General features: G+C 35.0%; 1 long non-coding RNA gene across 1 annotated transcript in view; it reads right to left on the bottom strand.

Annotated features, from left to right (window-relative positions):
* LOC141374248 (uncharacterized) overlaps window positions 1-12,059 on the bottom strand; it is a 61,908-nt gene extending 49,849 nt beyond the window's left edge. Inside the window, exon 1 of the long non-coding RNA XR_012380992.1 lies at window positions 11,929-12,059. This is a non-coding gene — a long non-coding RNA (uncharacterized lncRNA). The remainder of the gene's footprint in view (window positions 1-11,928) is intronic.
* Between the last annotated feature and the right edge of the window lie 914 nt (window positions 12,060-12,973).

The following is a 12,973-nucleotide window of genomic DNA, read 5'->3' as shown; positions in this document are numbered from 1 at the left end:
AAGAAAGAAAGAAAGAAAGAAAGAAAGAAAGAAAGAAAGAAAGAAAGAAAGAAAGAAAAAGAAGCCCAGAAAGGACATAAAAAGCCAAAACCATAAAAGAAAAAAAAAAAAGAGAGAGAGAGAGAGAGAGACCAATAGGACTTGATAAAAAATAAAATTTCTGCTCATGAAAAGATAGCTTAATTGAAAATGTATTAATGCACAAACTATCACATCAACAGGCTAAAGGAGAAAAATCATATCAGCAGGTGCAAAAAAACATTTGACAAAATCCAATACTCGCTTATGATAAAAACTTTCAGTAAACTAAGAAGAGGGGGCAACAGCCTCAACTTGATAAAGTAACACCTATGCAAAATACCTACAGTTCACATTATACTTCGTCATGAAAAATGACATACTTTTCTGTAAAATGAGGAACAATGATATCTCCTCTCCCCACTCCTATTCAACATCATACTAGAAATTCCAACCAATGCAGTAATGAGATTAAAAGTATACATACTTGGAAGGAAAAAATAAAACTGTCTGTTGACAGATGCTAGAAGTGTCTATGTAGAAAATCTCAAGCCCCCACCCCCAAAATTTCTGGAAATAATATGCTATTATAGCAAAGTTGCAGAATATAATGCTAATGTTCAAAAATCAATTGCTTTCTTATATGAACAGCTATGAACAGTTGGAATTTGAAATAAAAAATGTAATACCATTTATATTAGCACTGAAAAAGGAAATACTTAGGTATAAATCTGACAAAATATGTGTAAGACCTACATGAGAAAAACTGCAAAGCTTCGATGAAAGATACCAAAGAGCTAAGTAAATGGAGAATATTCTATGTCACAGATAAGACTCAATATTGTTAAGATACCTGTCCTTCCCTACTTGACCTATAGATTCAGGGCAATTTCAATCAAAATCCCAGGAAATTATTTTGTGGATATCTACAAAATGATTCTAAGGTTTATAGAGGAAAGGAAAAGACCCAGAATAGCCAACACAATATTGGAAGAGAAAAAACAAACTTGGAAGACTGATACTACCTGACTTCAAGACTCACTGTCAAGCTATAGGAGTCAAGACAGTGTGGTATTGGTTAAATAGATGAACAGGTCAATAGAACAGAATAGAGAATATAGGACTAGACCCACACAAACCTAGTGAACTGATATTTGACAAATGAGCCAAAGCAATTCAATGGAAAAACGATAGTCTTTTCAACAAATGGTGCTGGAGAAATTGGATATCCGCTTGCAGATAAAAGAAAAGAAAAGAAAAGACGTAGATACAGACCTTACACCTTTCACAATTAACCCTAAATGGATCACAGACTCAATGCAAAACTATAAAATTCCCAGAAGATCACACAGAAGATCTAGGGGAACTTGGAGTTGGTAATAACTTTTTAGATACAAAACCAAAGCATGATCCATGAAAGCTAAAATTAGTAGGTTGGACGTCATTAAAATTAAAAACTTATCTGCCAAAAGACACAGTTAAGAGAATGAAAAAACAAGGCATGGAAATGGAGTGAATCTTTGCATAACACATATCTAATAAAGGACTAGTATCCAAAATAATCAAAGAACTCTTAAAACTCAACAATAAGAACAATTGTATTAAAAAATGGACAAATGATCTGAACAGACACCTCATCAAAGATGCAAATACAAATGGCCAATAAACATACAAAAAGATGCTCTACATCTTATGTCATCAGGGAATTGCAAACTAAAATAACAAGATACCATTACATTCTTGTTAAAATGGCGGAAATGCAAAACACTGAAAACACCAAATGCTGGCAAGGATGGAGAGCAAGAGGAACTCTCGTGGCTGGAGGGAATGCAAAATAAAACAATTGCTTTGGAAGACACATCTACAGGCATATGTATATTTTTTCCACGGTACATATATTTGACAAAGGAATTGTATGTAGGTATATAAAGAACTCCTAAAGAGCAATAATAAGAGAATAACATAAAAAATCATGAGCATAAAACTTTTAACACATACCTCATAAAAAGAAATATATTAGGGTCAATTGTCATTTGAGAAAAAAATCCACAATGAGTTAACACTTCTAACCCACTTGAGAGATTGAAAAAGACTGACAAAACCAATTGTCAAGATTATGGAGAAACGGAAACCCTCAAATACTGCTGATAGGAATGTAAAATGATACAACTTCACTGACAAACTCTCCATTTCTTATAAACATTCTTGCCTCATGACCACCATGACCAAGTAATTCTACCCTTTGGCATTCATGCAAAAGATAGCAATATATGTGTTCCCACAAAGGTTTCTATCTCAATCTTTCTAGCAGCATTATTCATAATAGTGAAAAGTGGAATACATTGTGGTATATCTATACAATGTCTAACCATGCAGGGATATGGGATGAATGAACTACTTATACATGCAGAAATATGCAAAAGTATCAAAAACATTCTGTTAAGCAAAAGATGCCAGAACCTAAAGAACACATATTATGTGATCCAGATCCATTTATATGAAATCCAAATACAAGTAAAACTAACCCATTGTGATAAAAATTAGATAATCATTGCAAGGAAAATTGCCTGGAAAAGAGCATGAAGGAAATTTCTAGGAAACTTCTTTATCTCATTTGGGGTGATTATTATATGGATGTATACAAATGCCAGAACTCATTGAACTGAACATTCAAGACCTATGTATTTTATAGTATGTTAATGATAGCTAAATAAAAATGCCCAGATGCCAGCACAATAAAATATATTCACATGAATTAAAATGTTTCCTACTATAGAATTTGGGCAGACCCTCTTCCCAAACTAATCATTTTGGAGACAGATTGAAATATTTTATTATATTCCTATTACTCTCAAGGATTCTTATCCTCAGAGAATTTCATTCTATATTAAAACAAGCAAAACTGAATATCCCAAGAGAATCTTGTAATGCTCCAAAGTATAAGAGACAAGTGTACGTTGTACCTGATAGGTATCTTACGGATTTTATTTTACCCCAAACTAAAACTGATGAACTTTTGTAGTCAGTAATGCCATATTTCTGATCAATTCCATTACCTTAACATTTGAAATTTAAAACTCACAAGAATTAACAGTTCAGTGACAATTTTATTTCACTGGAAAGGGACACTTCAAAAATTTAAAACATTTTGAGCTTTTCTGAGGACTTCATATAATTTTGTACTTTTTTTGTTCTTCTCATTTGAGCTTTTTTGAGGGAGTTTCTATTCTTTTCAACAAAGAACTCGATAGACTGTCCAAGCTATTCTCTAAGAAACCAGGAGCTTAAAGAAAAATTCAGTAACCATCCATCCATATCCAAACACTGAACAGCTGAAATATATTCTCAAGTGAAAAAAAAATTGAACGGGAGCCCAAGTAACGAATTAAATGAGGTACCCTCTTTGTTGAGAATCCTGGTGGAATTGTCTCAAAACCAAAATGTAAAGATAAAATAAGAATGAGTAGAAATTTTAACTATACTGTGATAGGCACAAATGCAAAACCCTATTTAATAGTTGATGTCAACCAAATTCCTGATGATGATGAGACGAAGATTTTTAAAACCTAACCTTGTCTGAGTTTGTGCCTAGTGGATAGCCATTGGTGCTGCTATGAACAATAAAAATAATGGCTTTTATTCTCCTGAATTCAAAATTAGAAAATTACACTTTAAGACTTGTGTTTCTCCTTTGATTGTGTCAATTCAAGGACTCTAGTTATGGTCTTCTGCATACTCCGCCCGGCTACTTCCATTCAGGTCTCAAACTCAATGTCCTTTTTTTCTAAGAAACCTTTTCCAACCCACCCCCCTTCTTCTGCACTTTTTCTTCTATGTTGATATCAGGTCACAATGCTCTCTTAACAACTTGTATTTTTCAATTCAACTTACTGCGATTTTAGTTACAGAACTAGCATTGGGAGAATTTATTTATTGTATCTCCATTATTTACTCTTTCGAAAGGTCAGTAAGAGCAGGGAGCACACTTACCTTGTTCATCACTGTAGCATCAATCTGTGGCATTGTCTGATTACTCAATGAATACTGTTGAATGAATTAATGAATCATCATCCTAAGATAAAAGGGGGACTTATATAAAGCCTTCACAAAATTCTACACTAGTGACCTATCACATTTTAAAACTACAATATCACCACTGGCAAAAATCCATTAAATTTCAAATTTGTTTTTTTTTGCACATAAATATCCAATGGTTCCAGTGCCATTTATCAAAAGCTCTTCATGGCATTGCTTTGTACATTTGTCAAATCCAGTGGTCTACCTACATGTGGGTTGATTTCTATCCTTCATTCTTTTCCATTGATTTATTTATCTGCCTTGAAGCCATTTTGATACTATTTTGATTACTGATTCTTGAAATCAGATCATTTTATTCCCCCAGTTTTCCTTCTTCAAAATCTTTTGGCTATTCTACATCCTTTGCATTTCTATATGAAGTTTATAATCAGCTGTCAATTTCTTTCTTTCTTTTCCTTCCTTCCTTCCTTCCTTTCTTCCTTTCTTCCTCCTTCTCTCCCTCCCTCCCCCCCTTTTCTTTGACAGAGAGAGACACAGTGAGAGAGGGAACACAAGTAGGGGGAGTGGGAGAGGGAGAAGCAGGCTTCCCATGGAGCAGGGAGCCCAATGAGGGGCTCAATCCCAGGACCCTGATACCATGACCTGAGCCAAAGGCCGATGCTTAACCGACTGAGCCACCCAGGCGCCCCTCCGCTGTCAATTTCTACACAAGCCTGCTGACATTTCGAATGGACTGCATGCATTCTATAGATCAATCTGGGGAGAACTGATCTTGACAATATTGAAGCTTCTGACTTATGAACAAAGTATTTATCTCTATTCTTTAAAGTTTTTGTTAATTTCTCTCAGCAATATTTTATAGCTTTCAAGGTGATGATTTCTCACATATTTGCTCAGATTTATCCCCAGTATTTCATATATTTTCATACTATTGTAAATGATATGATATTTTTAAAATTTTATTTTCTGATTGTTCATTGCCAGCATTTAGAAATACAATTTTTTAAAATACTGATATTATATCTCTCAACCTTGCAAATAAAAAGTGGAAGTCTATGTTGATTGAAAAAGATGTCCTTGAAATTAACACTGAAATAAAGACATCCCACAAACACTTCCTAAGCCAGAACTTTATAATTTGTATGAATAATAGAGATCGTTAGGGTATTTTTTTATTTTATTATGTTATGCTAATCACCATACATTACACCATTAGTTTTTGATGTAGTGTTCTATGATTCATTGTTTGCATATAATACCCAGTGCTCCATTCAGTACGTTAGGGCATTTTTATGAGAGTTAATTTCTGGATGTTACTACACTTGTATCACCAAAACATTTTGTTCAACATTTTTGCCTAAGTGAGAAAATATGGACTAAGTACCATTGTAAACCTCAAAACTTTACAAATACCAAGTAGTAGACACAACTAATGAATAGCATTTGTTTTTTGTTTGTTTGTTTTGAAAGATTTTATTTATTTATTTGTGAGAGAGAGAGAGAGAGAGAGCATACAAGCAGGGGGAGTGGCAGGCAGAGGGAGAAGCAGGCTCCCCGCTGAGCAGGGACCCTGATGTGGAACTGGATCCCTGGACCCTGGGATCATGACCTGAGCAGAAGACAGACGCTTAACTGCCTGAGTCAACCAGGCGTCCCAACAAATACCATTTGAACAAATGAATGAATGGAAGATCAAACCTGAGCATAAAAAATTCAACTTTCTGCTACCACAGATTTAAAAATGTGCTATTCCATCTTAGAAATTCATGTTAGAAGGCTTTTCCTGTCTTCAGTCTGATCACATTATACAATTAACAACCTGAGTCACATGTTTCATTTTTGTCTTAAATCTCGTACGGACTGAGTGGTCTTTGGAGTAAATTTCTGAAGAAGTTTAACTTCCACAAATTATTAAGATCTTTATCATATATACACTTTTAAGCAAAAGTAAAAATTTTATTTCACAATTACTTTGGACAATCTAACTATAACCTATATGGCAAATTTTAAATGGTGATCTGGTGGTCAGATGAGTTGCTCAACTGATCATGTGTGTTTTTCTGGATGATCCAGCTAGTTAAGTAGGTTCAACTTTCTTCCTATTTTCACATTTATGCTTTCTGCTATTAAGTTCTCAAAGATGCTAAGAATCCAAGGCAATAGATTTGTGCTGTTCAGGGCATATAAATGATTCTATACTATCCCGTGAGACCTTCAGTCTGTGAATGGCTAAAAGCTCTGTCTACCGACATGGAAGTTATTCTGATGGTTTTAAAATATATATATATATATATATAATATTATATATATATTATATTTTATATATATATAATATATATATATTAGGGGAAAAGAAATGTAGACCACACCCTTTGCCACACTTAAGGAGAAGCAGCAGGAGAGAGGGGAAGAGGGGGAGGGAAACAAAAAGCAAAATCCCGGCCTTTTCACTTAAGTGTCAAAAGTTGAGCAGTCTCAGAATCCTCAACCCAAGCATCCTAGTATATTTTGAAATATTTCACAGGGGAGAACTCCTCAAGGTGGGACACTTTCTCAAAATCATTTAGTGTCCTCTTCAAATCTCTGCTTCAGGAATCACAGCAGTTGTTTGCAATACACTATTGTTTCCCATCAAAGATCTGCTCTGTTGAATTTAAGGAATTTGGGGACAGGCACCTCTTCCAAGCTGTCACATTTGGTTTCCTCATGGCCAGGCAAATGGTCAGGATCAAAGGACTCGGCCTTGAGAAAGAGCCTGTTTGATGACATGGGACAACAGGCTTGCCAAGTTGCTTACTATTTGTCACCATGGTTCCATGTTCAACAGAACGACCTGATGCTACTGAATTAGTGACTTATGAAGTTTGAGCAAGTAGTTATCAAATGAAAATGTCCCAGATGCATTATTTCAAAACCTTTCTTTCAGATCAGTATTGCTTCTGTGTTTTTTTTTTTTAAGATTTTATTTATTTATTTGACAGAGAGATACACAGCAAGAGAAGGAACACAAGCAGGGGGAGACGGAGAGGGAGAAGCAGGCTTCCCGCTGAGCAGGGAGCCCGATGTGGGGCTCGATCCCAGGACCCTGGGACCATGACCTGAGCTGAAGGCAGACGCCTGATGAACTGAGCCACCCAGGTGCCCCAGTATCGATTCTGTTTTTAACAGCAACTATATATTTAGACCAACACAGGTTCCTGAGAATATCACTGAGTTTAAAGAGCCCTGGCTGCAGATGGCACAGAAATAATTTCAAAAATATTTCTGTTGGACCTGACCCCAACAGAATGATTTAGAAATATTTCCTTTCAAATAATGTATAACTACATTTTAGAGGTTACTCATACTGAGTCCTCACATAGGCCTCAAGGAACAGGAACTATTTCTTATCAGTTCATACCAATTGTTCAATTAATGTTCTTAGGTATTTCCACCCATTAGCATAAAAAAATAGACAACTTGAAATCCATCACTAGCCTGCTCTTTTAAGGGAGTATATTAGCAAAATTTGAAGGCCTGCTAGGGAGGTTCTTGGTTCAATTTCTCTTATGCTCCTGAGGCTGGGTCTCCTAAAAGGGAAATGTTGGAGACCATTAAGTGTAACATTCTTGTTTGACAAATGAAGATGCTGAGAACTAAGAAAATTATGTGACCATATTCTCCATGCTTATTCCAAATAGGACAGTGATTTTAACGCTGATCTTGACACATGGTCTAGGGCATAAGTTAGTAACTACTAGTATAGTAATTGGCCTCCTGCAAAGTTCTTTGTTCTTCTACTTTTCTTCCTTCTCCTCCTTCTCCTTTTTCTTCCTTGTTCCCTTAGTCCAGGGGTTCTCAACTGGGGGCAGTATTGTCCCTCAGGACAGAGGGCAATGTCTAGAGACATTTTTAGTTGTCACAACTGAGGAGGGGGTGTTACTTGCATCTGGCGAGTAGAGGCCAGGGATTCTACTAAACCTCCTTCAATGTGGAGGACAGCCCCCTCCCCTAACAAGGAATTGTCCAGATTGAAATGTCAATAGTGTGGAAATTGATAAAGCCTGTTCTAGTTACAGTCTTCAGTGATTAAAGGTGGGTATAACCTAGGATTTTTTTTTAAATAGAATCTTTTATATTCTTGATGACCTCTTATGCATAACTCTAATATGCAAATAAAAACAGTGTTCTCTTAGACATTTGGATATTTATTTTACGAGCTCAAATCCATAATTTTTATATATTATGAAGTCATGCAATGGAAGCCACAGTTTCTGTGTGACATCCAATGTGAAAAAATTTGACACTTAACCCATTTTAGTCCATTTCTTTTTCATTGTCATTTGAAAAAATATGTAAAAATGTGTTTAAAAGTAAAACCCAAATCAAACATTTTTAAGATTCCTAAATTATCTCCACAGAGCACCAGAGTTCTGTGGACCACCTTTTGCTCTGGAAAATAATATATTTGGGTGTTAAGATAGGATTCTTCAAAAAGTAAAACATAAGACTTTTATACAAATATAAAAAGAACCTGTGTCAAAAAAGTAATGAATTAATGAGGAAATCAGTAAAACATCATAACTAGTTCAAAGGAAATTTCAAATAACACACACACACACACACACACACAGTTAGAAATGTTGACGTGGCAGAACTAGGTACTATTCCATTGGGTAATAAAACGTAATATTGGGGGGCCATCTTTTCTACAGAATAGAAATTTATCTCTATTGAATAAAATTCATTTACTTCATTATGAACTAAAATAATTGCAACTTAACCTCTATCCCAGTAGAGTTGTAAATTAGCTTAGACAATAACCCATCAAAGGTGCATACCCCCATAGAGTCTGGTAATCCCAGACCAGAAAGGTGAGTTCAACAGTGCCCAGCACCCCACTGAAAGATATCTACTAATCTCTCTTGCCCATTTCCCATTCAGTCCTAAAGTTTCTGTATTATGAAGAACCCTTATAAGAGTTAAGAATCATTTCCAGGTTTAACTTAATGATCTCACTCCTGCATCCTGCTCCACCTAACTCCCTAACATGCAGAGCACTGTTGCTAAGAAGCCCTACACAATTAGGTCAGCTGAGCCTATACTTTTTAGACCTCCCATTATAGGTAGAGAAGAAAATGTTAATTACTTAATGTAAAAATAAACCAGGAGAACACGTTTTTCTCACTGATTGCCTGACTGTTTTCTGGTACTTACAGCTGAGAGGGAAATTAAATTATCATCACTGATTGGAGGTTCAATGCTTGTTTTTATTTGGGGAGCAATCTGGAAACGGAGATGCTATTAGGTAGAAGGTAAAATGTGATCTCCATGTCGAGTGCTCGGCATGCCTACCTGGAAGGATGCAACAGTATTTCTAGAATTGAAATTCTTATAGGTAATAAAACCACAGTGGTCCTATTTCTCCATGGAAAGGCAAAGAAAGGGCCCATTTTGTCAAACATTTAATCTGATTAAAAGAGAAACCAATTTGTGCCAGAAAATTTGTAAAATAGAGAAAAGCAAAAGAACACCACAAAATACACCTGTAATTCCCAAACCCACAGATAAACATTGCTAATGCATTAGTATAAATTTCTTTACTTCTCTCTTTCTCTCTCATATAATTCGTCTTTCTCTCTTTCTCAGTCTATTGTTCTCCCTTTTTTTATATGCTGAGATTTATTTAAACAGTTCATTTTTAGTACATGTTGTATACATAATTTTTAGCTTGCTTTTTTATGTAATGATACATCTTTTCCAATCCCTAAAAACTTTTTGCATCTCCATTACAAGTGGGTGTGTGAATTCTGTTTTAAGTAAAAAATGAATTTTATTAGTTTTATTAAAAATTACAAAAAAATTTATAATTGCTTGCTTTGATGTCTAATCTTGGAATATATAAAAAATTTTGGGATTTTAAAATTTTAATTATTGTTTATATAGATGCCAGCAGAAGGAAAAAATACATACTATATTAATGAAATTTTCAAAATGATTTTGTCTTAAACTTTCTTAACTAAATTTTAGCTTTATTATCACCCTTATTAGAGTTTTAATAGGTGGATCTAACAGAAGTAAAAGGAGAAAGTCTTTTGTTTGATGTAATTTACAGAAATTGTTATGTAAGTTGCACAGTACAATGTGGATGTTATTTCATTTTCTGAATTCAAATAAATTTGTACCCAAATAACTCAGATATGCTTTTGTGTTCTTGTAGTTCAAATTCCATTATCTGAAAGACTTTTTTTTTGAAAGACTTGTTTTTTTAATCAGAGATTACTAAAAGGTTGTTTAGAATACAATATTGATTAACATCAGAAAAAGGTAAAATTCATAATGTGTGATAGTTAATGAAGATCAAAACTATTGTCAGATTCTAAAAACAGTATTTGGTGTTGATTATCTCTTTATTAGAGGTAAACCTGAAGTTGAGGGGGTTAGGAGTGAAACAAGTGGGGATTGAGGAACATAAACTAAGAATAACAAAGAATATTTTTCTCCCTTTATGCCACTGACCTCCTTCATAGTACGGGTTTTCCCTCATACACGCTTTATTAAATACACAAAGTGCCTCGGATTTTTCTCTACTTTCTTAGTTGAACACTATACCTTAATACTATCACAATACTGAGAAATGAAGAGTTTTATAATTTTTAGCATACTAAGTACAAGGCTTATCTCTAGTTCACACTGACTCTCCTTTATGGTATTTGTAGGTTGCATTTTTTAAATGGACCAGGCATAAGTCAATTCCATCTACATTTTTACTGGTGTAAAATACTGGCATAATTTATTTTAATCAATGTAGCCCTCAGCCATTTCAAATATCTTAAGGGAAAGGAATGGAACTCTCTAGAGAACAAGAAAACTGAAAAGTGTGAATCACCTACATTTCTCATTTACCCATGCTAATTAAGACCAAGCATTTGAAAGTTACCATCTGAAGGAAAATTAAGCCAATTAACCCACTGATGAAGATAATTTTCAATATTCTATCAAGAGGCAAAAATCTTCACCAGCCCTTCTTATTCCTACTGTGGAGATAATTTTCAAACTGTCTCTGAGCGCTAAGAACTGAAACGAGTGTCATGCCAGTTCTGTGGGTTCTAATTGCAACTTTTATTTAAATTATGATTTTCTGCCCCACAGCTCAATTTCTGATTGGTTGGACCTGATTGCTTTCCTCCTTGATTAGATTTTATTTGTAGGCCCTTGGAAACTTGCATGGATGAACATTCTCTGAATTTAGAGGGAAATCCTCCTAAGATCTAGCTTTTCTATGTCAACTGGCGCATAAGAATCACTAGAGGTTCTTTAGGAGAGGGATTAATTTGGGAGCATTAATTACCAAATAATTATAGCCTATGTATAAGTGACTCATAAAGATGTATTTCCAGATCTAAAGCTGTTCTCAGTTAATACATTTCTCTTTAATTTCAGCCTATGCAGCATTTGGTCTTTGTTTTTTCTGTGCCTAGAGTCAGCTAGTATGACTAGCTCAAAAAGACACATTACAGTAAAAATACCTTTACTAACTGAAAGCTGAGCAAGTTACATTGCCCATTTCTTTGTAAGACCTTTTTGCTTTGGGCAGGGAGATTGAAATGATTAAAAGATATATATACATATATATACCAGGAGCTTTTTAGACATAAATGAGAGTTGTAATTATTTATCCAAATACTTACTTTCAATATTTTAGACAGCAATCAACTGATTTGCACAGAATAAAATAAAAATTGTTATTTTACATATGGCCCTGGTTCATGTTTTTGTTGCCTGCAGGCTTTTGAGTTTATAGTCCATGCTGTAGGTTCTCCATCACTGGCACACACTTCCACCTTGTCTTGCCTATTTCCAGCACAAATAATTTTGGGAAAATGTTAGTACCTTTCTTCCACGAGGAAAACAGCCAACCATCTGTATTTAAGCTCCCATGATCTCCTCCTATATGTTATTTCTGGAACTGGACCATCTTCAACTCGCCAAACACCAACAAGAAAATAATCCCATGAGTCTCCTTGGAGATAGAGGTAAGACATTTTAGGATTATTATTTTTTTTAACACACACACAAAAATTTACAGCAAAAATCTAATTTATATGCATGTAATATTTTTCTAATACATTTTTAAAAGATTTTATTCATTTATGAGAAAGAGAGAGAGCATGAGCAGGGGGAGTGGCAGAGGGAGAAGTAGACTCCCCGCTGAGCATGGAGCCTGACAGAGGGCTCCATCCCAGGACCCTGATATGAGGACCTGAGCCGAAGTCAGACACTTAACCAACTGAGCTACCCAGGTGCCCTTATAATACATTTTTAAAAATAAAAAGCACAAGCAATTTGCAATACTATATCAGAGATGTTTAAATAGACTTTAAGAAAACTTTTTCTTTCTTTTTTTTAAGATTTTATTTATTCATTTGAGAGAGAGAGAGAGAGCCCAAGCAGGGCAGAGGGAGAGGGACAAGCAGACTCCCCACTGAGCAGGGAGTCTGACATGGGACTCTATTCCAGAACCCCGGGATCATGATCTGAGCTGAAGGCAGATGCTTGACCGACTGAGCCACTCAGGCATCCCAAGAAAACCTTTTCTTTAATATTATGATCATATGTCAATGCAAATAACTGTATGCTTCATTCAACTATATTTACCATTAACAATAATATATTAAGACAGTGGTTCTCATTGTACATTGAATCCGGGAAAATACAGATCAAAAGAGAGTCACCCTCCATTTTAATCACAGCACAATGAAATCATGGAAACACAGTCCACCAGTACACTTCCAGAAACAAATGATTCCTTCTTCTAAAAACATTCAGTGAACAACTTTGACTTTGTGGTGTTTGGAATGACTACATGTATGTCTTTCCTGCTTTGGGTGTTATAATGGAATCTGTGATACTCAATGCAAACAACTGCTAAAGTACA

The sequence above is a fragment of the Callorhinus ursinus genome, unplaced genomic scaffold, assembly GCF_003265705.2.
Source record: "Callorhinus ursinus isolate GAN/ISIS: 27379988/994484 unplaced genomic scaffold, GSC_fseal_2.0 scaffold15, whole genome shotgun sequence".
NCBI lineage: Eukaryota > Metazoa > Chordata > Mammalia > Carnivora > Otariidae > Callorhinus > Callorhinus ursinus.
The sequence above is the reverse complement of the archived record's forward strand: the minus strand, read 5'-3'. Positions and strand labels throughout refer to the sequence as shown.